The 23246-nt window shown below is 42.7% G+C and overlaps 1 long non-coding RNA gene across 2 annotated transcripts in view; it reads right to left on the reverse strand.

Annotated features, from left to right (window-relative positions):
- LOC138249170 (uncharacterized) overlaps nt 1-11810 on the reverse strand; it is a 192510-nt gene extending 180700 nt beyond the window's left edge. Inside the window, exon 1 of one of the 2 annotated variants that reach the window (XR_011194757.1) lies at nt 11579-11810. This is a non-coding gene — a long non-coding RNA (uncharacterized lncRNA). The remainder of the gene's footprint in view (nt 1-11578) is intronic. The other variant, XR_011194758.1, reaches the window with a different exon arrangement.
- Between the last annotated feature and the right edge of the window lie 11436 nt (nt 11811-23246).

The raw sequence follows: 23246 nt of genomic DNA on the forward strand, positions 1-23246 counted from the left end.
ATGGGTTATGGATGGCCACTGTCGGGCTTTCCTTTGGTTTGTGTCAGGCACACCTGCTACATGTGTCTACTGCAAGAGGGTAATTTAAATATCCCACTGCTGATTTACACATGCTTGAGTGGTCGGATTAGGAGACATAAAAACGAGGCAAGAAATGTGCAACATGGAATAGCACCTCCACCCCAAAAATACAGAAAACCGAAATTAGGTTACAACTTTCTTTCTGGCCTTCCACTAAGTGAATTCAAGGGTTGCTTGTGTGCCTAAACCATTTACATGTGGGCATACTGGTTTGCACGTATCTCCATATTAACCATCTCTCCTCAGTATTCTGGCTTTTACCAAAGAAAAGGACCTCAGGCTGCAGGACTTGGCCACCAGATAGTTTTCCTAATCATACCCATCAAGACATTGTAGAGTTCTAGCCAAACTGCGGGGGTTGGGGAAGACTGGTAAAAAATGAACCTGGTGGTAATAGTCTGTTAAAAGGAAGAATCCATATGAAATATGCCATTAGCGTCATCTAGCTTGAAGAGAACAAGTGCAGTGGTATCCTGGGCATGTTGAGGGGGATTACAATTAAAATTTTGGAGAAGGCTGTAGGGAGGATTTAGTTTTCTGATTTACTAGTTGACTATGGAGTGCGTAATCACGTTGACAGCCGAGTAAGTTGCTCGAAGGTCCTTAGGTCATAGGTCTCAGGGCTAGGTGATAGATCATTTTCCTCTGTTGCTCTTAACCAGGGTGGAGTAAAACAGTTTTGGAATGTTTGAATGCTGTTTGAATGGGATCAAAGATTTTTTCAGTATATGGTTAAAACTGCCTTGGGAAACCACCATCAATTCTGATCCTTTATTTTAAGGTTCTTCAGGCAGGACTAAAAATTTCCTCAGTAGACGGTCACTGGGATCAATCGCCCTCCTATCTTTTTCAAATTCCAGTAAACATGTTTTGGCTAACCATTATGCACTATTCAAGGTCAATGGCCTTCATTAAGACTGTACAATCCCTATGTCTGAATCACTGTCATAGTCAGTCAGTCAGCCATTTAGAGGAAAAAAGCAGAGGGCCTCATTTTGATATTGGCGGATGAGTTACTCCATCACAATGGCAACAGATATCCTGTCCACCAAAATCTAAATCTTATAGGATACAATGGGATTTAGATTTTGGCAGATGGGATATCCGTCACAGTTGTGATGAAGTAACTCATCCTTCAATATCTAAATCATGTCCAGAGTGTTCATTCATACAAAATGCAAATATCTTACTCCTAGTATGAGTATATTGACGAGAGGAGTTTTTCTCTGTAAAAACAGAAGCAATATTTGTCAAACACACCTGCTTCTTTGTAAAAACACACTTCAAGGAATGAGGCCCAGTTTACATTTATCTTAATATCACACTTGGTTAGAAGAAATATTTTGTGAAATTTGAAAACACTGCACATAGTGTTGCACTGCACACAAGAAGTATTTGGTGGGAACACATACAGAACCTAGAGACAATGTCAGCAGTTCTCTTACCCAGTCATCTGGTTAGCAACTCCTAAACGTGGCAGGAGCAGGAGTGCTGTCTTATAGCAGGGGTTTTCAAGCTGGGGGGACGGCCCCCCCATAGGGGGTCCTCAATGATCCCAGGGGGGTGCCAGACTCTGGCCAAAAGAAGGATTAAGCAGATAAGTGTGCTTTGTTTCAAGCAAAACAATGTTTATTGCATTTGTAAAAAGGTAATAGAACTTAACTGCAATGTTTAAGTCTAGACTGAGTTAAATATTGCCAACTAATAGAATAGTTATGAAAAATTCTCAGGGAGGGCTCAATGATTTATTTTTTCTCACTGGAGGGGCGGGCACTAACAAGTTTGAAAACCACTGCCTTATAGTCACACACTGCATGCATAATAAATAACAAGTATTGTTTAAGAGTCCATGTGCTAGAATTTATCTTAGTTTCTTTACCCCTCTTGGTACCAATTTAGGGTCTGATTTAGAGATCAAAATATTTAGTAGTTTTTGTGAGGTGACAAACATTACATGAGCCACATGCATCATGTCCAATTACTAGAGGTAAGTTCCACACTCTATACTCTGATGTACTGGTCTTGGCTTGTGGTCTAATGTGTGCCAGTATGTCTTTAATGATAGCACTCTTCTTAAATGAAAATATAGGTTTTGGAAACCTCAACTCATTAGAATCCAGAATTCACCTTTTATTTTAATGATTTTTATTGTGTTCGCGGCTGTGCAGTATGTGATTAAACAGATGGGATTATACTGTTTGGGTCTATCAATTATTTCCAATAATACCTCCTGATTACTGTGCTTAACTCTTTTGAGGGCACTTGGCTAGGATATTTATTGCAACGTAGTTTAAAGTTAAGGGCCTGATTTATGGGATATCTGTCAATGTTGTGACGGAGTAACCCCTCTGCTGAAATCTAATCAGGCCCTATGTTTTTCTGCTTCTTGATTGAAATCCTCAATAAGTGTACTGTTTCTTCATAGATGGAAAGACTGTCCATAGGGTAGGTTTTGTCTAAGACCTCTCGAATGGAAACTTTCATAAGATAGCAAGCTGTTTTTATTTGTTGGCTTGCTGTAAACTTTGGTCATTTGTTTACCATCTTTCACAGAGATTTGTAGATCTATGAATGATGATGATGTATTCAAAATACATGCTGTAAAGTGTAAAAGGGGATTTCTTGAGATAAGCCAGCCGAGAAAAAAAAAATTCTAATGTTCATGTATCTCCACTCCATCTTGGTAATACCCAAAGTAGATGCAAAGAGGATAGGCCTATCTGTATAATCACCTACTGCACAGCCTCAAACACCTTAAAAAAGTCATTAATAAGAATTCAGAATTCTAATTAGCTGAATTCACTGAAACGTGTGTTTTCAATTAGGAAAAGTGCTAGCATTAAGGATATACGGATACATGCAAGACCACAAGAGAAGAACAGCACATTGGAGGGCAGAGTTTGGAACTTACCTCTAGTAGTTGGTCACAACACATGAGGCTCATGCAATGTTTGTCACCTCACAAAAAACACTAGGGGCCTGATTTAGAAGCCGGCGGAGGGGATATCCTGTCTGTCGTATTATAATCCCCATAGGGTAGAATGGGATCCTAATACGGCGAACGGGTATTTATCACGTTTGTGATGGAGTAACCCCCTCTGCTGACTTCTTAATTAGGCCCCTAATCTATTGATCATGCGGGGAAACATTGTTTATCACTCAGTCATTACCATGTATTACCATTACCATGCATCCTTTACCAAACATTGCCTTAACCACACAAGTGTTTACCTGGCACATGCCTTTACCACCTATAAAGGTGTAGGGGTGGATTAGGGTATAGTGTGGTAAAGGTGATTTTAGGGTTTAAGGGTAGGACAGGGTGTTGGGTGGTAAATGTGTTTTTAGCGCTTAGCAGTGGGTAAGGGTATTGGGTTGTAAGTTTATTTTTATGGTTTACAGTGGGTAGGGTATCAGGTGATAAGGGTGTTTTTAGGGCTTAACATGAGTAGGGGTATTGGGTGATTAGATTTTTTTAGTTTTATGGTGGGCCAGTGTATTTGCATGGTAAAGATGATTTAGGGTTTAGGAGTGGGACAGGTGTGAGTGATAAGGGCGTTTTTAGGGTTTAGGAGTGGGTAAGAGTATTGGTGGCAAATGTATGTTAGGGTTTAGAGTGGGTCAGGGTATTAGGTGATAGGGTGTTTTTAGGATTTAGGGTTGGTAGGGGTGTTGGGATGGGAAGGTTTTTTTTAGGGTTTAGGGTGGTTAAGAGTATTTAGGTATTAAGGGTATTTTTAGGGTTTAGGGTGTGTAGGGTTATTTGGATGATAAGAGTATTTTAGAGTTTAGGGTAGGTAGGGGTATTTTGGTGGTAATGCTATTTTGAGGGATCACAGTGAGTAAGGGAATTTCGGTGGTTAGGGTATTTTTAGGGTTTATGGTGGTTAGGGCTATTTAGGTGGTCAGGGTATTTTTAGAGTTTTTTCGTGGGTAAGAATATTTGGGTGGAAAGACATTTTCAGCGTTTAGGGTGAGTACGGGTATTTGGGTGGTAAAGGTATTTTTAGGGTTTCGGGTAGGTAAGGGCATTTGAGTGGTCTTAGGGTTTAAGGGCGGTTGAGTTTAGGTTGATAAGGTAATATATAGCTAATAAGAGGAATCACATGTCAGGTGCTATCATCACATAGTCACTTTTTGTAGTGCCGATACTGGATAATTCTGCCAGCACGTAGATACTTTGAGCACACAGCATTTGTTATACTTGTTGCATGCATCTCCTTGACCTTTTCATAATTTGCAATTGTACATTACTGATTGTGTCAGATAAGTTGTAATGCATTATGATTTGACAACTATATTATGGTGAAAATGTCATGCAAATGGGCCTCCTTCTTGGTACAGATCTTAATTATCAAGGGAATTAACAATGTTTTTATCATCTGAAATGAAGCAATACCATTGGCAACATTGTATTCCCTAAGGGAAATTTATTGCATAGCATGGTGTTTCCTGTATTTTTGTTTGGATTTTCACTTTCACTCCATGTCCATCTTTTATGTTTATGTTTAGTTTGCTGTCTTTGAAAGGGGGGAGGTAACCACTCACTGGTCAGGTGATCAAGGCCACTGCACGGCCATAACAGTATACTGCAATTAATGTCTCCATGTTGGAAGTGGGTGTTGAGTGGCTTGCTCCGCCATCACATACGCTTTACCCTTCATGGTGGGTTTCCTGTCAGAGCTCCGTCTAGTGTATATATATATATATATATAGTCATGAATCATCACACAGCATCCGAGAGGCAATATTTACCAGCTTCTCATGGCAGGAATGACGTCGGCACCATCCATCAGCTGGAAAGGTCATTTATTTTCTTATTTCATGTAGGGTACAAAGTGCATAGTGCTATTCAAACAGATATGGCAACGCGTTTTGGCCTGCGCTTTCGACTGGCCATAGAGTTGATTGTGAAGTTAGTGTATTTAAGTCATGTGATCACTCAACATCCAACCAATTAAAATCCATAATCATTACATATCACTGAAATGGCATTTTATAATCAACTTTTTTATCCCAAAATAGAATAGAGATCTGTTTTTAACATAAATGTTTCTTACTAAATCAAAATATACATTTAACATGATTCAGAAACTGTTGCCATGTTCTTAGTTACACTTATATTCCCTCTACCTCTATTATTTTTATTCCAAGACAAATATCCTTAGTAAAGTACAAGTTTCTACATAATTACATTGCATGAATTCATAAGGGGACTGTTTTCCATTTTAAAGATACAACTATTCTGTAGGCACTATATTTCAAATTTTCATCTCCCCTTATTTTGGGATTTTTAAAAAATATTTCTTTACTCACAGTAAAGTACCTTTAGTGGTGAGAACAAATTAAATTTATCTCAAACAAAGAAGGAAAGAAACTACAAGCCTGCCACTCACTGCAGTTAATTTTGAGGAGATATTTTCTCCCCTAGGCATCTTATTTATTTCATGTCTTTCCAAGCCCCATGTTAGACTAAGATACTCGTCTCAAAGTTTAGGCCATTTTCTTGCGAGAGTTCAGGATAGATAAACAAATCAATTTATGTCTCTTTCCAGATGTCTCCCTTTCTCTCATTCCCTGTCTCTTATAGGTGTCCATGTAATTCCACATCCATGCTCAAGCCCCACGGTATTTCAGTTCCAATCAGAATAATCCATTTGGATTCCATTCTCCTCAGTCTCTGTTCCTGGTCCCCTTCCCTTTCATTTTGTTTAATGTGTTGGATACCATAATATCTCAAACCCTTTTGTACACCCTGGTGTTGTTCCCATATGTGCTTCGCTATTGAGTATGTCAGGTCTTGGTTGTTTATCGCTCTTATGTGTTGCAAGATTTGTAATTTTAACTTATTCATGGTGCTGCCAATATATTTCTCACCACACACACATTCCAGTACATAAATCACGAATGGAGTTTCACAGTCTATTCTTTCAATGATTTTCATAAGCTTCCCATCAAATGTTGTAAACTGCATTTTTGCTGTAAGTACAAGCTTTGCATTTTGTGCACTTCCAAAAGCCTTGTCGTTTGTCACTCAACCAATTCGTAAAAATGTTCTTTTTAGGGGTCATATGACTGCTTGTCAGATGATCACCCAATGTCGGTGCTCTTTTATATGTGATTGAGGGATGGTTAGGTAGTATTTAGACAGTGTTTCATCCAACAATAATAATCTCCAACTGTCATCTATACGTTTTTTCCTCTTCTGACTCCCTACGTCAAATCGCATGATGTATCGAATGGTATTTGTATTTGAGTCACAATTTTTCATTCTGGGGACCAAGAGTTCATCTCTTTTCCGTTGCATCGCTCTTTTTTGTGCATCATCCAAAACTAAGTTTGAATATCCTCTTTTGAAAAATCTTTCATACATCTCGTTCATTTGAGTTTCCAATTCTGCTTCCTCTGTGCAGTTACGTTTGACTCTCAAAAATTGCTCATATGGTATACTCCATTTTAGGCCCTTTGGGTGTCCATTGTTTGCGTGCAGTAAGCTATTCGCACTGGTTGGCTTTTTATGCATTTTTGTACAGATTTTTCCATCTTATATATACACACCAATGTCTAAGTAATGGATTTCCATCTAGCGTATTTCATGGGTAAAGTTTAACTGTTTGGGATTGTTATTTAGAGATGTTATGAAGTGTTTCAGGGGCTCTCTTTCTCCTTCCCATAAGAGGAAGAGATCATCGATGTAGCGTACCCATAAGAAAACATGATTTAACATTTCCTGATTATTTTCTTGCCAAACCACTTGTGACTCCCACATGTCCATGAGGAGGTTCGCATATGTGGGTACAAAAGAGGTCCCCATGGCTATTCCTTGTTCTTGCAAATTATATTTGCCATCAAACATAGATACATTATTAGTCAAACAATACTGCAACATTTCTAGTAACATTTCAGAATGTTCCTGTAAACTAATGGATCTTGATCTCAGAAAGTATTTCAAGCCTCCAGACCATTCTTATGTTTAATGGATGTATACAAGGAAATAACATCAATTGTAGCCATAATATAATTGTTCTTCAAGAGTATGTTGTTAATCCTGTTTAAAAAATCCATAGAGTCTCTCAAGTATGTTGGAAGATTTGAGACATAAGGAAACAAGAATATATCAATGAATCTCAAAGTATTCTCAAGAAGAGACCCTATTGAACTTACAATGGGGCGCCCCGGTGGATTTGATTAATTTGTATGATATTTGTATAATATATATTTCAGTTCCTGGGAGTTTTGACCCAATCAACAACATTCTCCCAACAGGTGAGTCCAGGAAAACAGCACAAACCGGTATGAGTTGATGTGTTATGCGAAGGAATTAAGTTATTTCATAATAAGGTGCAAAGTGTGAGGTGCCACAAAAAACACTGGCCTGCGAGTTTCAGCAAAAAGCCTTCGACTGGGCCATCCTATGGTGCAGTACAAAACATAAAGTTAAAGGAACAGTCTCCTTTTACCCACACCTCTTTTTAAAGGTACAGACACAAATATTGCAGTAGCTTAACAGGTCACTTTTTGCCCTGAATAGTCTTTCATACTCAAGCTGCATTGTTCATATAATTACAACATGATTTTTCAAAGAAACTGAATTTCTGTTCTTATAATCACATGATTTTTCAATGGATCTCTTGCTAATAGTGAAGTACAATATTTGTTATGTTTTCACTAGCGTGATTCATACAATTGCAACATGATTTTTCATAAAAGCTAAATATCGACAGGGATAACTTATAAAGGAACAATAAGAAGGAACAATACAAATCCTGGTAAAGTACCATTTCTAAGAATCATAAAGGCATATCTTTGTCTCAATAAATAGCTAGAAAAACTAACACATTTTCTAATTATGTAATACTGAAGGCATAAAATTGTCTTAATAAATTGCTAGAAAAAAACAATACATTTCCAAGAAATATGAGAATAACAAAAGCAATCATAAAAAATAAAGTTGACCATCAAAAAGGATATATGAACAAAAATTAAGAGGACATTGTTCTTTCTCATTACATCAAAGAAGTAGTTCATTACAGCCCCCAGATGTTAATGTCCAACAACGCCATAAGCATGGAGGATAACAGAAGCATCTAATCTAATTTCATAATTTATTCATAAGTGAACGTGAAGTTCAGCATCCGTGTTGAGGCCCCAAGTTATTTTCTGTTCCAATTAACATGATCCACCTTGACTCTGCTCTCCTAAGAGTCAATTCATGATCACCTTCTTGTTTGTTCCTCACATGTCCTTGTACTGTTCAGCGCGTAGTTTAAACATTTCCTCACCGGGTATTTTAAAGTCACTCAATTCAGAGCAGTTTCTTCTCCCTCTCAAAAATTCCCCATAAGGTACACTCCATTTAAGTGCTTTAGGATGTGAGCTGTTAGCAAATAAAATACTGTTGCAGCTGGTGGGCTTACTATATAATTTTGTACAAATCTATTCATTGCTAATATAGACCTCAATATCTAAGAAGGTTACTTTCTCCCTATTTGTCTTGTGTGTAAATTGTAATCCCAGTGGGTTATGCTTGAATGAGTATAGGAACACCTCCAATTCCTCCTGTTCCCTCTCCCAAATTAGAAATAGACATCTATAAAGCGAACCCATAAGATGACCTTGTTTAAGGTCTGTGCATTTTGTTCTGTCCAGATCCATTCCGCTTCCCAGTTGCCCATCATGAGATTCACATAAGTAGGAGTAAAAGATGTTCCCATAGCTGCCCCTTTCTTTTGAATGTAAAATTCATCTTCAAAAATGAAGATGTTGTTAGTGAGACAGAATTCCATTATTTCTAGCAGCATCTGTGTGTGCTCCAATAAACTCAGAGACTTACTGCGTAGGAAATAAGCACCGGCTTTCAGGCTATCTTCATGACTTATTGAGGTGTACAGTGACACGACATCCACTGTTGCCATTATATACTCTTGCTTCCACTGTATACCATTAATTTGGTAAAAAAATCCATGGAGTCTCTAATATAGGATGGTGTAGCCACACATGGAAATAAAAAAAGTCTAGTAATCTCAAGGCATTCTCTAATAAAGAGTCACAGGAACTGACTATTGGACGTCCCGGAGGATTGTTCATAATTGTATGTATTTTTGGTAACACATATATTGTTGGTGTTATCAGATGTCTCTTCTTTATGTACATCAGTTCCTCACCTTCCAGCAGATCCCTTTCATGCCAACTGTTCAATTCAACTTTTCATAGAATCTCTTCATCATTTCTCCCGTGGGATCCTCACTTAATCTCTCATAATTATATTTGATTGATAATTGCCTTTTGATTTCTTGGCTGTATCCACTGCGATCCATTACAACTATATTTCCCCTCATATCTGAGGCTTTGATCACAATGTTGCTATCCTCATGCAAGTCTCATAATGCCCACCAGTCATCTTTTGTCATGTTATTTGCATGACTCTGACGTTTTTGTTTTTCCTTTTTGGCTATAGATCTAAGGTCATCTGCCATCAATTCCTGGAACACATCGACCTTATTGCCTGGTGTTAATTGTGGGCAAAACGTAGATTTGGCTTTGCAGACACTGGCTCCTGATCCATAATTTTTAACTTCCACTTTCAAACAGAATTGCCAGTCCAATAAAGTCTCCTCATCAGAAGTGGGTATGGTGTTGGATTCCCGCTCCAAATCGCATACATCTTGCATTAGAACAATGTCTTTCACTGTTAAGTTTGATGTGGGCTCAATTGCCATTAAGCTCCTACTATTAGATGATTTATTTGCAAAATATTTCTTTAATGTTAGTTTCCTGCAATACTTGTACAAATCTATCCTCGCTGTTGCTAGATCCATCCCTACACTGGGACAAAATGTCAGACCCTTATTCAGAAGACTTATATGTTTACAATTGAGGGTTTTTCAGGAAGATTAGTTACAAGATTATCATCAAGATCTGATTTTATCTCTTTATGCCCCTGCTCCCTCTTCCTTTTCCTGCTCTGCCTTGTTTTCTTTGGTTGATTTGGTTCCCCAATTTCATCATTTCCCTGTCTTTCCTGCGGGTTGACATTTGTAGCAACCTCACCTGTCTATGTCGTTGATGTTCCCTTGTCCCCCGAGCTCACTTCAGAGCTTACCACAATGGATGATATTTCCAATTTATCCTGGACTTGATCCATCACTTGTCTACTGTACATTGAGTCCAATTGTCTTGCCAATGTATAAACTCTTCCTGCAATGTAATCTACTTTATTCCTATTGAATGTTTTCAATTTTGTTTCTGTTGAACTTCTTTTTCATGCTTGTCTACTTTGGTTTCAAATTCCTCAAGACATTTTGTACCTTCTTCAGTCTCCTTGTATTTTTCCAATGCTTTTTCTAACTCCTTGATCTTTTCCATAGCTTGTGTGAACCTTCTGTCGGCATGGATAATGAGGGTATTCATCAGTTTGTTTGAACATTCCATTGTGTCTGCCTGCTATTGTTTCAATAGACCATGGTCCATATCATTGAGTGTTGGCAAGATGAAAATTATTATTTCTTCTTGTAATTCGATTGCATTCTATATATTTTTTAAAGTAACACTTTCCCACCATTTTCTTATTTCCATAATGCGTGCCTTTTCAAAGGCTTTTAGTAAGTTTTAAAATCAGTTCCTCACATATTCCCTTGCATGTGTGTCATCTGCAAAGTTACACTTCTGTCAATGTCAAACATTTCTCTGGCCATTTCCTCATGTTTCATTCTCTTTCCAGCCGTTTTACCCATTTGCCACTGACATGATCTACTTATAGCTGTTACAGACAAACAAGCCCTTTATGTTAGTTTTTCAGAAAGTTCATGATTCATTTGATACTTTTATCAGCCTTCAAGTGAATCTCTGTTTAAAGTTTGTTGGTTTTTAAACTCACTGTATTACTTTTATCAGGCTTGAATCGAGTCCCTGCTCAGAATCATTCCTCTATCAAAGCAGATGTAACATTGCACCACTTTCTTCCTCTGTTACTTAAATAAATATTCCATTCATTTGGTACTTCAGTTTAACTTCAACCAAGTCTCTGCTGGGAGCTCATTCCTCTTTCCCAGCCGGTAAACCCTTTATTCTTGTTAATTTCTCTATTGTTTATATATTGATTCTCATTTCTGTGTTTTCATTATGGTTTCTTTTGTATATACATTCCTTTCATTTCATTTCAAGAAAAATGTGGCCATCGCAATTTGCATTATCATCTATATGTTGTGGCTGACAGCCTCTTTTCTGTTTTACTCGCCTTCAATTAACCTTAACGCAATCTGTCATTCCAGTTTCCCTTTGGTTGAACACTGTGGCAGCATGTTAATTCACGCCGTGTTAAAGCGGCCACGGTTTCATTTCCATATCTTGCTCTCACAGTGTCAGAGACCGGGCTATGGCCCCGTCCCCCTCCATTTGCACTCATAATCAAATCTTAAACCACGAATATGGTAAGTAAGTTAACCATCTACAATCCCCCTTCGGAAGAATATCGCCAACTTTTCACTCGCTCCGTTACCTGCTCTCGTAAAACCATTCTTTTCAGTCCTTGGGTCAAGTTTCAGGCCCGAGGCGTAGAGCATTCACATGGATCAAACTCCATTCCCTCACTTCAGAGATAGGCCCATGCCTCACATCCGGGTGCTCGTCTCACGCAGTCCGACTCCCGCATTCGTCATGGTTCACTTCCTGGGAGTCCTGCCCCAATCGACAACCTTCTCCCATGGGCGAGTCCAGGAAAACAGCACAAACTGGTATGAGTCAATGTGTTATGTAAAGGAATGAATTTAGTTCATCATAAAGTGCAAAGTGCGAGGTGCCACAAAAAACACTGGCCTACGTGTTTCATCGACTGGGCCATCCCCATGGTACAGTGCAAAACATACATTTAAAGGAGCATTCTCCTTTTACCCACACTTCTTTTTAAAGGTACAGACATGCGGATTGCAGTAGCTTAAAAATTCACTTTTTGCCCCGGATTGTCTTTCAGAATCAAGCCTCATTGTTCACATAGAATTCCTATAATTACAACATGATTTTTCAAAGATACTTAATTTCTATTCATATGATCACATGATTTATCAATGGATCATATATATATATATATATATATATATATACATATGCTGAAAAAAAACAATGGTTACAGGGCTGTTATAGTTAGGTTCTGAATTTACTCATACAAAACCTTAGAAATTTAGCAGTTATAGTTAGAGTTATTTCAAGTAGCTATAACTCGCGCCCTAAGGTAACTATTACTCACGCCCATGCCATGCACAGTTTTCTGATCAATAATTTTATTGCAAATGTTGCAGTAATAATATCAAAGATGCCAAAGAAGGTGTCATCAGTGATATAAAATGTGGAGTAATTAGCTGCGCATGGTGAAGGTGCAAGTTTTAGCTACCTTAGGACGCAAATTGTTAGCAAAGTAAAAACTGCTTTTCGTATAGAAACTAGGTCCTAACTATAATTACCTAGTGATGACTGCCAGTAGGTTTTATATATATATATATATTTAATAATGTAATCACCTTGCCCCCGAAAACCCATATCCACCATAAACCCTAAAAACCCCTCACCACCCAAAAAATCTTACCCACCTTAAACCCTAAAAATATCCTTACCACCCAAAAACCCATACCCACCCTAAACCCTAAGTTACCCTTGCCACCCAAAAACCCATACCACTCTAAAACCTAAAATGATCTTAGCACCCAAAAACCCACTCTACCCTAAAACCTAAAAACCCCATACCACCCAAAAACTCATACCCACTGTAAGCCCTAAAAATGTCCTTACCACCTTAAAACCCATACCAACCGTAAACCCTAAAAACACCCTGATCACCTAAAAAACCACACCCACCTTAAAACCAAAAAATGCCCTTGCCACCCAAAAACCCAAACCCACCCTAAAACCTAAAAATGCCCATACCACCCAAAACTACATACCCACCCTAAACTCTTAAAATGACCTTTCCCTAATCTGTGTGTGTAAATTCAGAACCTAACAATAAGGTTCCTGTACACTTTGCTTTTTTCAGTGAATTTCTATGTTTCTATGTTTTTTTTCAACATTTGGGGCCCCATTTTGAGTTTGGCGGGTCGCAGGGGTTGCTCGCCAACCTCTTTAGGACGGAAAACCAACACTCTGGATTTCTGCCCTCTGGCCCTATTATGAGTTTTCCACTGGGCCAGCGGAAAATTCACCACAACATCGACATTGGCTCGTAATCGAGCCGGCCGCAATGTTACGGTGTGTCTGGTGCGACAGCATCCGTCGCGCTTTCACTGCCCGTAATTCGGGCAGTGAAAAGCGTGACGGGGCTGTCCATGGGGGCCCCCGGCACCCTGTCTCCACCAGCCTTTACAGGGCGGTGGGACCGCCATGCAGCAGCTTGCGAAGAGGGGACTCAGAATCTCCAGGGCAGTGCTGCTTGCAGTGCTGCCCTGGCAGATTAAGACCGCTGGTACCGACAGGCTGTCGACTGGTGGCAATCTGGCCGTTCCAGTGGTCAGACCCTGGCTGCTCTGCCATGATTGTGATGTGGAGGCCAGACTGCTGCTTTGGTGGTGGTCCGACCTCCACTGTGAGTCTGGTGGTCCCAGAACCGCCAGACTCATAATGATACATACATTAAACCAACCACTGAGGTGCATGGATTTTAGCTGTGCACGATGGGTGGTGGACACAGGGCCTAGCCAGCGGGCAGGCCCTGCAGCCTACCCCCTATATACACCAAACTCCTTGCCACGAACAGCCTCAGTTACCTCCATGCTCAGCCTTCGGAAACAACAGAAAAGAAGTTAGGGAAGGAATACCCCAGGCCCCTTGCCTTGGTGGTGTGGTCCCCCTGGGATCCTGCCAGGGCATAAAAGCTTTTTTTTAAAAAACAATTTGCCACTTATTTGTGACAGATTTGTGAATCCATGGCAAAAATAAAAAATAAAAATAAGTGCTGTTTCCATGCTTGTATACACAAAAGTCCCCAGGTGGGCCTGGTCTGCAGAGGCACCAAGGTAATTGTAATAAAACTGGAGGGGCTGCATGGGGCCCCCTCCAAGGGTTCTTTTTAACCCTGGGGACCACCACTTCCCAGGGGGTTTAATAAAAAACGGGAGGAGGCAGCATGGACCCCCTACTATTGGCCTCAATGAGCCCCAGGGATTCGGGGCTCTATGGAATAAAGGAGGGGGCTACATAAATCTCCATGCTAGGGGTAAGAGATGCTCTGAGGACCACCATCTTCCTGGGGCAAAATGAACACTAGTGGGGGGCGGTACAAACCCCCGGGCCCTGGGGACCACAACCTCCCCAGGGCCAAACTTTAAAATTAAATTGGGAAAGGGACCACACTGCCCCATCCCTGGGCCAATTTGGGCCCCTGGGACCCCAAGTCTCACTGGTTGCCCTGGCCCCACCCAGGGCACACACTTTGCCATGATGAGAACCTGAGGGGGAGCCTCAAGCCCTCTGCAGTCCCAGCTGGTTCCCCACCTCCTGAAGGAGCCAACATTGTTCCCACATGCAGGGAGCTACTTCAATGCCTGCATGCCAATGGGCAGGGAAACAGATGAAAACTCTGCTCCCAGCAAGCAGGAGCAGTCTCTGCAGTCCCACTTGCTGGGAGCGGAGATAGGGCTTCATTACGATCTTGGCGGATGAGATTTTCCATCACAAACGCGATGGTGATCCCGCCTACTGTATTACAAGTTCTGTTATATCCTATGGAACTTGTTAAATGGTGGGAAAGATATCCGTCACGTTTGTGACGGAGTATCCCGTCCGTCAAGGTTGTAATCAAGCCCTTAGTGTTTGCTTTTGCTTGGTGGGAGCTGTCACTGGCTACAGGGGCATTATAGTTGGGACGTAGAATAAAAAAAAATCACTGAAAAAAAAAGTTTTATGGACGTTATAGTTAGGAAATAGAATTTTAAAAAACTTTAGAAATTCACAGAAAAAAACAAAGGTTATAGGGATGTATGCATTAGGGAAAGGACGTTTTTAGTGTTTAGGATGGGTTAGGGTATATAGGTTTTTACATTGAAAGGGGTTTTTAGGGTTTAGAGTGGGTATGGTATTTGGGTGGTAATCGCGTTTTAAGGACTGAGGGTGGGTATGGGTTTTTGGGTGATAAGAGGTTTTAAGGGGGGTATGGGTTTTTGGAGATAAGGGCATTTTTAGGGTTTAGGGTGGGTATGGAGGTTGAGAGTGGGTCATGCCAACACAAAACACACCCACAAAAAAGTGAAACCATAGTATTTCACAAAATACACTTCTAAATTTACTACAACCCTAAAAGTGTCAAAACATACTTAAATGTACTCCAGCCATGGTCTGTACTAAGTCAAACACCACACATGGCCAACCAGTGATACTGCAAAGCATTCCCTTAGAAAACAATGGAGGCAGGAAATTAAACTCCCACCCTTATGAATTGTTAAACCACCCAAATTAATTCTACATTTAAGTTATATACATAATTATTTTAGTGATAACAAATCTGTATGCATATAGATTACTGTTATTATTAAATACCTTTAAGTATACATTCAAGGAAAAAACAACATAAACATGTTCATTTATTTTAAAAAATGTAAAAAGGAATAATGTTAATAAAAAACTTAATTGTAATCAGGTTTATCAGACATTAAAATTAAAACTGTTAGTGAGGGTAGATACTTTAATGTGTATATTATTGCTTGAAATAATATCTAGGAACAACATTAATTTGTTTTAAATAATTTAAATATAATACCAATTTAATTTGAGGGGTAATGAGTTACAACTTTTTATTTTATTTCCTATACACGTATATTAAATAATACAGTTTTTATTTATAATTTATATTACATAAAATTAATTTACATTAAAATAATTGTATGAATTAAAAAATATATTTTCCTACACGGACACTTCATTCTGGTAGTGGAGATCTGATCAAACATCGACAAAGTTACTTAAAGTAACTTTAGGTTATAATTTAGGTTGTAGGCTGCACCCTTCGTTTGAGGTTGTGGACACTCCTACGTTTACACCTCAGAGTAAATCTCCATTCGGAAATGATGAATAGCGAAAAAGTGGAGATTTACACCAAGATGTAGTAGTAGATCTACATGTGAGTAAATGTACTGATGTGACTGGCCCATTGTCTTCATATTTTAATCAAAACATTAGCTGTTAGCTATTTAAAAAAATTGCAAAATATTTCTGGGTGGCTCATTGCACTTCTAATAATCAATGGTTGTTAATTTTAAATTATTATTCTGAATTATGTAAATATCGTTCACTGTTCATTCTTCACTCACTGAGTGATATTACAGCTTATCTCTTTTACTGGGACCATTCTGTTCACCTTCCAAAGATAGCTGCCACTTTAGCCCACTTAATACACTGCCATATTTATGCTTCTGTGTGTATATAAGCTTGTGCGTTTTCCCAAACTGGCTTCGCCAGGAAAAGCTAAGAAAAGAAATACTCACATAGGACCCTCAGGTACACCTAAACTTTGCATTTTTACAGCTACTGAGAGGCAGATTTATAGAAAGTAGCTCCACTTTCCCTGCACTACTCAGCGCCCCTCTAAACCACCACATTTTAAATACGGAGCACCATGGCGCATGGTAGGGGGCAATAGCGTAATTTTACATGACGCTATTGATGTACTCTGCAGGTGTAGCGCCAAAATATTGGCGCTAATCCTGCCTCAGGAGCCCCGTTTCTTAGGGCCCCATTCCTTAGAATGGAAGCCCCTTTTAGAAGTGCTGTAAAAAATGGCGCAAGGAAATCTCATAGATTTCCTTACGCCATTTTTCTGGCTACCCTAACGGGGGAACGCCCCCTTTGCATACATTATGGCTGGCACAGGCTTACAGAGTGGCGCAATGCATGCATAAGGCATGGGGATTTCGGCCTTGTTGGGCCACATTAACATAAAAAACAATGCCATTAACGTGGCGCAAAGTGGTGCTAGGGTATTATAACTATGTCCCTTACTGTCTCAACACACACTAAAACATGCTGATCTTCCCATAGTAACAACATAGTTTTATTCTTATCCCATTCAGGAAATCTCATTCTCAATTTCTGACCTTCAGTTTACCAATATCTTTTTCTTTGGCTAGTCCTTTCTTTTCCCACCGGTTACAGAAACCATTGCATAATCATAGCACTTAATGATGTAACCTATAAACATTAAGGCCCTCAGTATGACCTTGGCGGTGACTGTTAACAGGCTGGTGGTAATTATCACCAAATTATGACCATGGCGGTGATAACTCCCATAGACAGCCAATATGCCACACCAACCGCCAGGGTGTTAACACCACTGACCATGGCGGTAGCCATCAACAGCCAGGTGGAAGCCAAGGTACCGCCCACCATAGTAAGAAACTGCAAACCGCCACAATTGCCGGGGTGGTACGAACACCATCAAAAGCTTGGCTGAAACACATCACAGAAGACCAAAGACTCACCACCAGAGACACAGAGAAGACCACTGCTGCCATGGAACCGGAACTTCAAGTCTTCCCGATGCTCTTCTACGCCATGCTCCACCTGGAACACCAACGCCGATGAAGACGACGACGGTGAGTACAGCTGCCTAGCACACAAGGGAGGGAGAGAGGAAAAGGAGAGTGACACACACATGCATGACACACATCAGACACACACACACACCATACACACAACCAGCTGCAGACATAAACCAATGACATACGATGCACGGCATAATAATACAAAGACTACAGTTCAGCACCACTGACATTGTAATAGCAAGGCAACACCCAACAGATGAACCAATTTTAGAACAAAGATACATGAACAATTGTCCAGAAAGGGCCAATGCCCAGTCCAAAGTACAGAAGGCCCACATGGCCACAGGGCACAGTCCAAGCCCCAACTTGATCTAGACGAATTCCGCACAACACTGTGCAGAAGCAACATCTCAGAAGTGGACAGGCACCTCAGGGGGAAGGGGGTGGTTGGCACCTCAGCTGAAGTTAGGAACTTGCCCACTGCTCCAGGAGGGGGCTCCCTGCCCATTTCCCAATGCTGGGGAGTGCAAGGTCACAATCTCTGAGGTGGGGAACTTGGCCACTGCTCCTGGAGGGGGCTCCATGCCCATTTCCCAATGCTGGGTAGTGCAAGGTCACAGTCTCAGAGGTGGGGAATTTGCTCACTGCTCCTGGAGGGGGCTCCATGTACAACAGTCCCTGGAGGGTGGCCTACATTGTCTATGCTGGGGGAGGTGTCTCGTGGGCAGCCTCTGTTGGCGGTGAGAGCTGCATTTTCACTGCTGGGGGAGGTGTCTCCTGCGCAGCCTCTGCTGGAGGTGAGGGCTTCTTGCCTGTCATTGGTGGTTGAGTGGGAACCTTTTCTGACATTGGTGGTTGAGTGGGAACCCCTTCTGACATTGGTGGTTGAATGGAAACCTCTTCTGACATTGGTGTTTGAGTGAGAATCTTTTCTGACATTGGTGGTTGAGTGAGAACCTCTTCTGCCATTGGTGGTTGAGTGGGAACCTTTTCTGACATTGGTGGTTGAGTGGGAACTTTTTCTGACATTGGTGATTGAGTGGGATCCTTCCATTTTCTGGCTGGTGGAATGGGATCCTTCACTGTCTTGCCTCCATGACCAGGAGGTGCCTCCACTGTCCCTGTGGACTCTTTGGCTGAGGTGCTGGGTTGGGGTGTTGGGACCCTGCTCTTACTGGCAGGACAGGCAGGAGAGGGGGGGAAAAGGTCAAGTTGAGCAAGGAAACGTTTCTTAGGAACGGTGGGGCGGGATGAGGGAGGAGGGATGGGAGTGGAGGTTGAGGGAGTGGTTGTTGGAGGAGTACGTCTGCTGGACTTGTCTGCTGGTGCATGGGCAGTGTGCTGATGTGAGGTGGATGGCTGTTGTGTGTCTGAGTGCCTGCTTGTGTGTCCTGTGGGGGGGGCAGACAGGGTGGGAGAGGACACAGGGGACACATGGATGGATGTTGTAGAGGTGTCTGCTAGTGAAGTATGTGTGCTGCTTGGTGTGGTGATGCTGGAGGTGGCTGTTGAAGCAGTGCATGCAGGTGTGAGTGTGGATGTGAGTATGAGGGAGGTGGAGGAGGAGGGGGAGACAGTGGAGGCAGTGGATGTGGATGTGTGTGCAACTGTCTGTTGTTTGTGTGAGTGTTTGTGGATTGAAGTGTGGTGCCTGTGTTTGACTGTGCTGCTCTTGTGTGATGTCTTGTGTGCATGCTTGTCTGTATGTGTGCATGGGATGGGTTGGGGTTGAGGAGACTGGGAAGTGGCAGTTGGAGGGGGACAGTAGGAACAGGGGCAATGGCTGCCATCAGAGAGGAGCCCAGAGCCTGAATCGATCTCTGTTGGGCTGCCAATCCTCCGTGGATGCCCTCTAGGAATGCATTGCATTGCTGCATCTGGGATGCCAGCCCCTGGATGGCATTCACAATGGTTGACTGCCCTACAGAGACGGATCTCAGGAGGTCAATAGCCTCCTCACTCAGGGCAGCAAGGCTCAGTGGGGCAGGGCCTGAGGTACCTGGGACAAAGGATATGCCCACCCTCCTGGGTAAGCGGGCATAGGCAACTCGCTGAGGGGCTACTTGAGGGCGGTGCTGGTTGAGGGGGTGGTGGCTGTACCTGCAGCTGGGGTGGTCACAGAGGTGTCCGCCACCACCAGGGAGATTCCATTGGAGGAGGTCTCTGAGTCAGTGTTGTCACCTCCTGTCTCTGCCATGGTGCTCCCCTCACCCTCTGTCCCACTGGTTCCCTCAGGATCAGTGGACTCTGCTCCCTCCGTCACAAGTGCCCCTGTTCCTCCGCCAAAGGGTACTAATGCACACATGGACAGCATGACAGAAGGAGAAAGGGGGGAGGGAGGGAAAGGGAACACTGGGTCAATTACAGCACCAGCACCACAGTTGGCATCCACAGCACTGTCACACACAGGGATCAGGATAGAGCACTATGCATTGCACTGGCATTGAACTGGCTAGATGCCACAGCAAGATGAGGGGCAAACACCACCAACTGCCCACCTCCTGGGACCCACAAAGCCCTCATTGACATGGAATGCAAATGAGCTAGGTTACCTGCATTTGCCATACACCCATTACCCTTGAGCTGGATCACGCTGAAATGTCTGGCCTGGCATTAAGGGGCACCCACTAACTCATAGCCACCACCCGCATCCTATGCCACCTAACAATTATTGTAGTTAGGTCCACTGTACTCACCACCTTGTGGCTGCTGTGATGCCATCAAGTGCCCATCCAGCTCTGGATAGGCCACCGCCAGTATGCGGGCCATGAGGGGGGTCAAGTTCCGACAGGCACCCTTTCCTCGTTTGGGGACCATCCCCAGCTGGGCCTCCGCGGTCTTCTGTGCCCAGCATCTCAGGTCATCCCCATGTTTTCTGTAGTGGGTGCTCCACCTGCTGTAGACCCCCAGGGTCTGCACGTTCTTTTGATGGGCGCTGACCTGCAGAGGGAATACAGACAGGAGGACAGCATTACTTATACAATCCAGCCTGTCACACATATGGCCCACAAATCCCGTTTTCTACTCCATTGGCACACACATCGCCCGACGCACAGCATGTACACTACCACCAGATATACTACCCCATATATGACACAATGTCTGCATACACATCTCCAGTCAACCCTCCCACATGCATCGTGGCCAAGGTTTGCTCACCTGTTTGTCTGGAGGCCCATACAGCTGTCCATAATGGGGCAGGACCCCATCTACCATGCACTCAAAATAAATTGAAGTGAAGAGAGGGGCCCTTTCCCCAGTTACATGGGCCATGGTAGTGTCCAGACACAGGTCACATCAGCACACGCAGTGTAGGTGTTGTCCAGTGGAAAGTCAGGAATCAAGTGAGGTTATAGACAGAAAATGGCGGTTATGTCCGCGGCGGTGTACACCGCCACCGCATACGCTGACCCCATTGGCCACTGTACTCCATAGAGCCCCATATTAGCCAATGTGAATTGCACGGCAGTGCAAGACCGCCTTTCGCCACCACACCCAACGTCGGCGGAGTTACCTTACTTCCACCTGTCCCTAGATACAGGACAGGTGGTCGCCATTTCATGGTGGTGGACTACATGCAGATCTTCCATAACTGTGTAATTTATGGAAATTGCTCATACATTGCCATTCCCACTGTTCCATCACATTAATGTTGTATGCACACTGAGGTGGTGGTTCCATTGTACAAATTGTGACAGCCTACTCACTCTTATGTCCCTTAGATACTTATCACTTTGGATGAATAGAAGGAGGAGACAAACTCCCATGTACAGACCCCTTGACTTGGCTACACTGGAGGACAAGCACATTATACTCACCTATAGACTGGACAGGGCCACAATCACAGAGCTGTGTGCCCAATTGGAGCCTGACCTTATATCAGCTATCCGTCATCCCACTGGGATCCCCCCCACTTGTGCAGGTTCCATGAGTGCTCCATTTCCTGGCAGCTGGTCCTTTTATGGTGGGCTTGGCAGCAGGAATGTCACAACCAATGTTCTCAATCGTGCTGGCAAGGGTATTGTCTGCCCTGGTGAAACACATATGCAGCTACATTTCTTTCCCCCAGGTGGAAGATTTGGCCACTTTAAAAGCGGGATTCTCTGCAATGGGACATATTCCCAATATTATTGGGGCGATTGAAGTTACACATATTGCATTTGTCCCCCCCGCCACAATGAACAGGTGTTCAGGAATTGGAAGAATTTCCACCCACTCAATGTGCAAATGGTGTGCTTGGCAGACCAGTACCTCTCTCATGTTACTGCCAAGTATCCTGAGTCGGTGCATAATGCCTTTGTTCTGAGGAATAGCAGCATCCCAAATGTGATGGCCCAAATATAGAGGCACAGGGTGTGGCTAATAGGTGAGCCTGAGTCCCCACTCACTGTATGTCAGTGTATGCCTTAAAGTGTTATCCCCATAGCATTGTGTAAGGCTAAATTGTGTTACCAAATACTTGCAGGTGATTCTGGCTACCCATCCTATCATGGCTCCTGACCCCTGTGAGGAATGCCAGGACAAGGGGTGAGAACCATTCTAATGATGCAGATGGGCGAACCAGGAGAATAATTGAGAGGGCCTTCGGCCTCCTGAAGGCCAGGTTCAGATGCCTGCATCTGACAGGTGGATCCCTGTGCTACTCACCAGAGGTCTGCCAAATAGTAGTGGCAAGCTGCATGTTGCGCAACCTGGCCCTCAGGAGACATGTGCCTTTTCTGCAGGAGGAGAGGACTGGAGATGACCTTGTGGCAGCAGTGGGCTCCGAGGACAGTGAGGATGGGGAGGTAGAGGATGAGGATGAGGACAACAGAACATCAGTTATACATCAATACTTCCAATGACACAGAGGTGAGACAGTGGAACTGACCATTTCTCTGATTATTGATGTTTCTGTGTGGCTGTAGCATAAAGGCATTCACTTCCTTTGCATCTCAACTTACTGCCCCCTATGGCTTGTCCTTTTACAGATGTTGGTGATATGACAACAGAGTCCTGATGTGTTCACTGCAGTCAGCTACAGGTCATTATTTGTATGCTATCACAGTGTTCAGATCATTTGCACTAGATGTGACTGTTCCCATTAATGCACATTTTCAACACATAAAACGCTGTCACTCAAGTTGTGTTCAAGGGTGTTTAATGTAGTGCAAATAATTGACGGAAAAGTGAAATGGAACGGGGTGATGGTAGAGGAAAGTCCAGGGTATTGTTCCAGTCTGTATGTAGCACAGGTCCAGTGTCCAAGGGGCCATCGGAAGGGAAACAAAGGCAGTTCAAAGTGGACAAGGTGACAGGGTGGGACACAAGCGGGACAACCAGGAGAGTCTCATTTCCTGGCAGTGGTCTTGGTCTTGGCAAGTGTTTATGGCTTCTGTCTGGGTCGCAGGGTTCATCTTCTGCAGGGGGAGGTGTGCTGGTGGCCTTTGGGTCCTGTGGCTGGGCCTCCTGCCCACCAGCTGCAGCGAAAGTGGAGGGCTGGTCAATAGACTGGCTAGTGGTAGGGGCCTGCTGGTGTGCTGTCGATTCCCTCATGATGTTGGCCATGTCTGCCAGCACCCCTGCTATGGAAATCATGGTGATGTTGAGAGCCTGCAAGTTCCTCCCTGATCTCCTGATGGTGTTCCTCCTGCAGCTGCTTGTTCT

This window comes from Pleurodeles waltl, chromosome 8 (assembly GCF_031143425.1).
Source record: "Pleurodeles waltl isolate 20211129_DDA chromosome 8, aPleWal1.hap1.20221129, whole genome shotgun sequence".
Lineage (NCBI taxonomy): Eukaryota > Metazoa > Chordata > Amphibia > Caudata > Salamandridae > Pleurodeles > Pleurodeles waltl.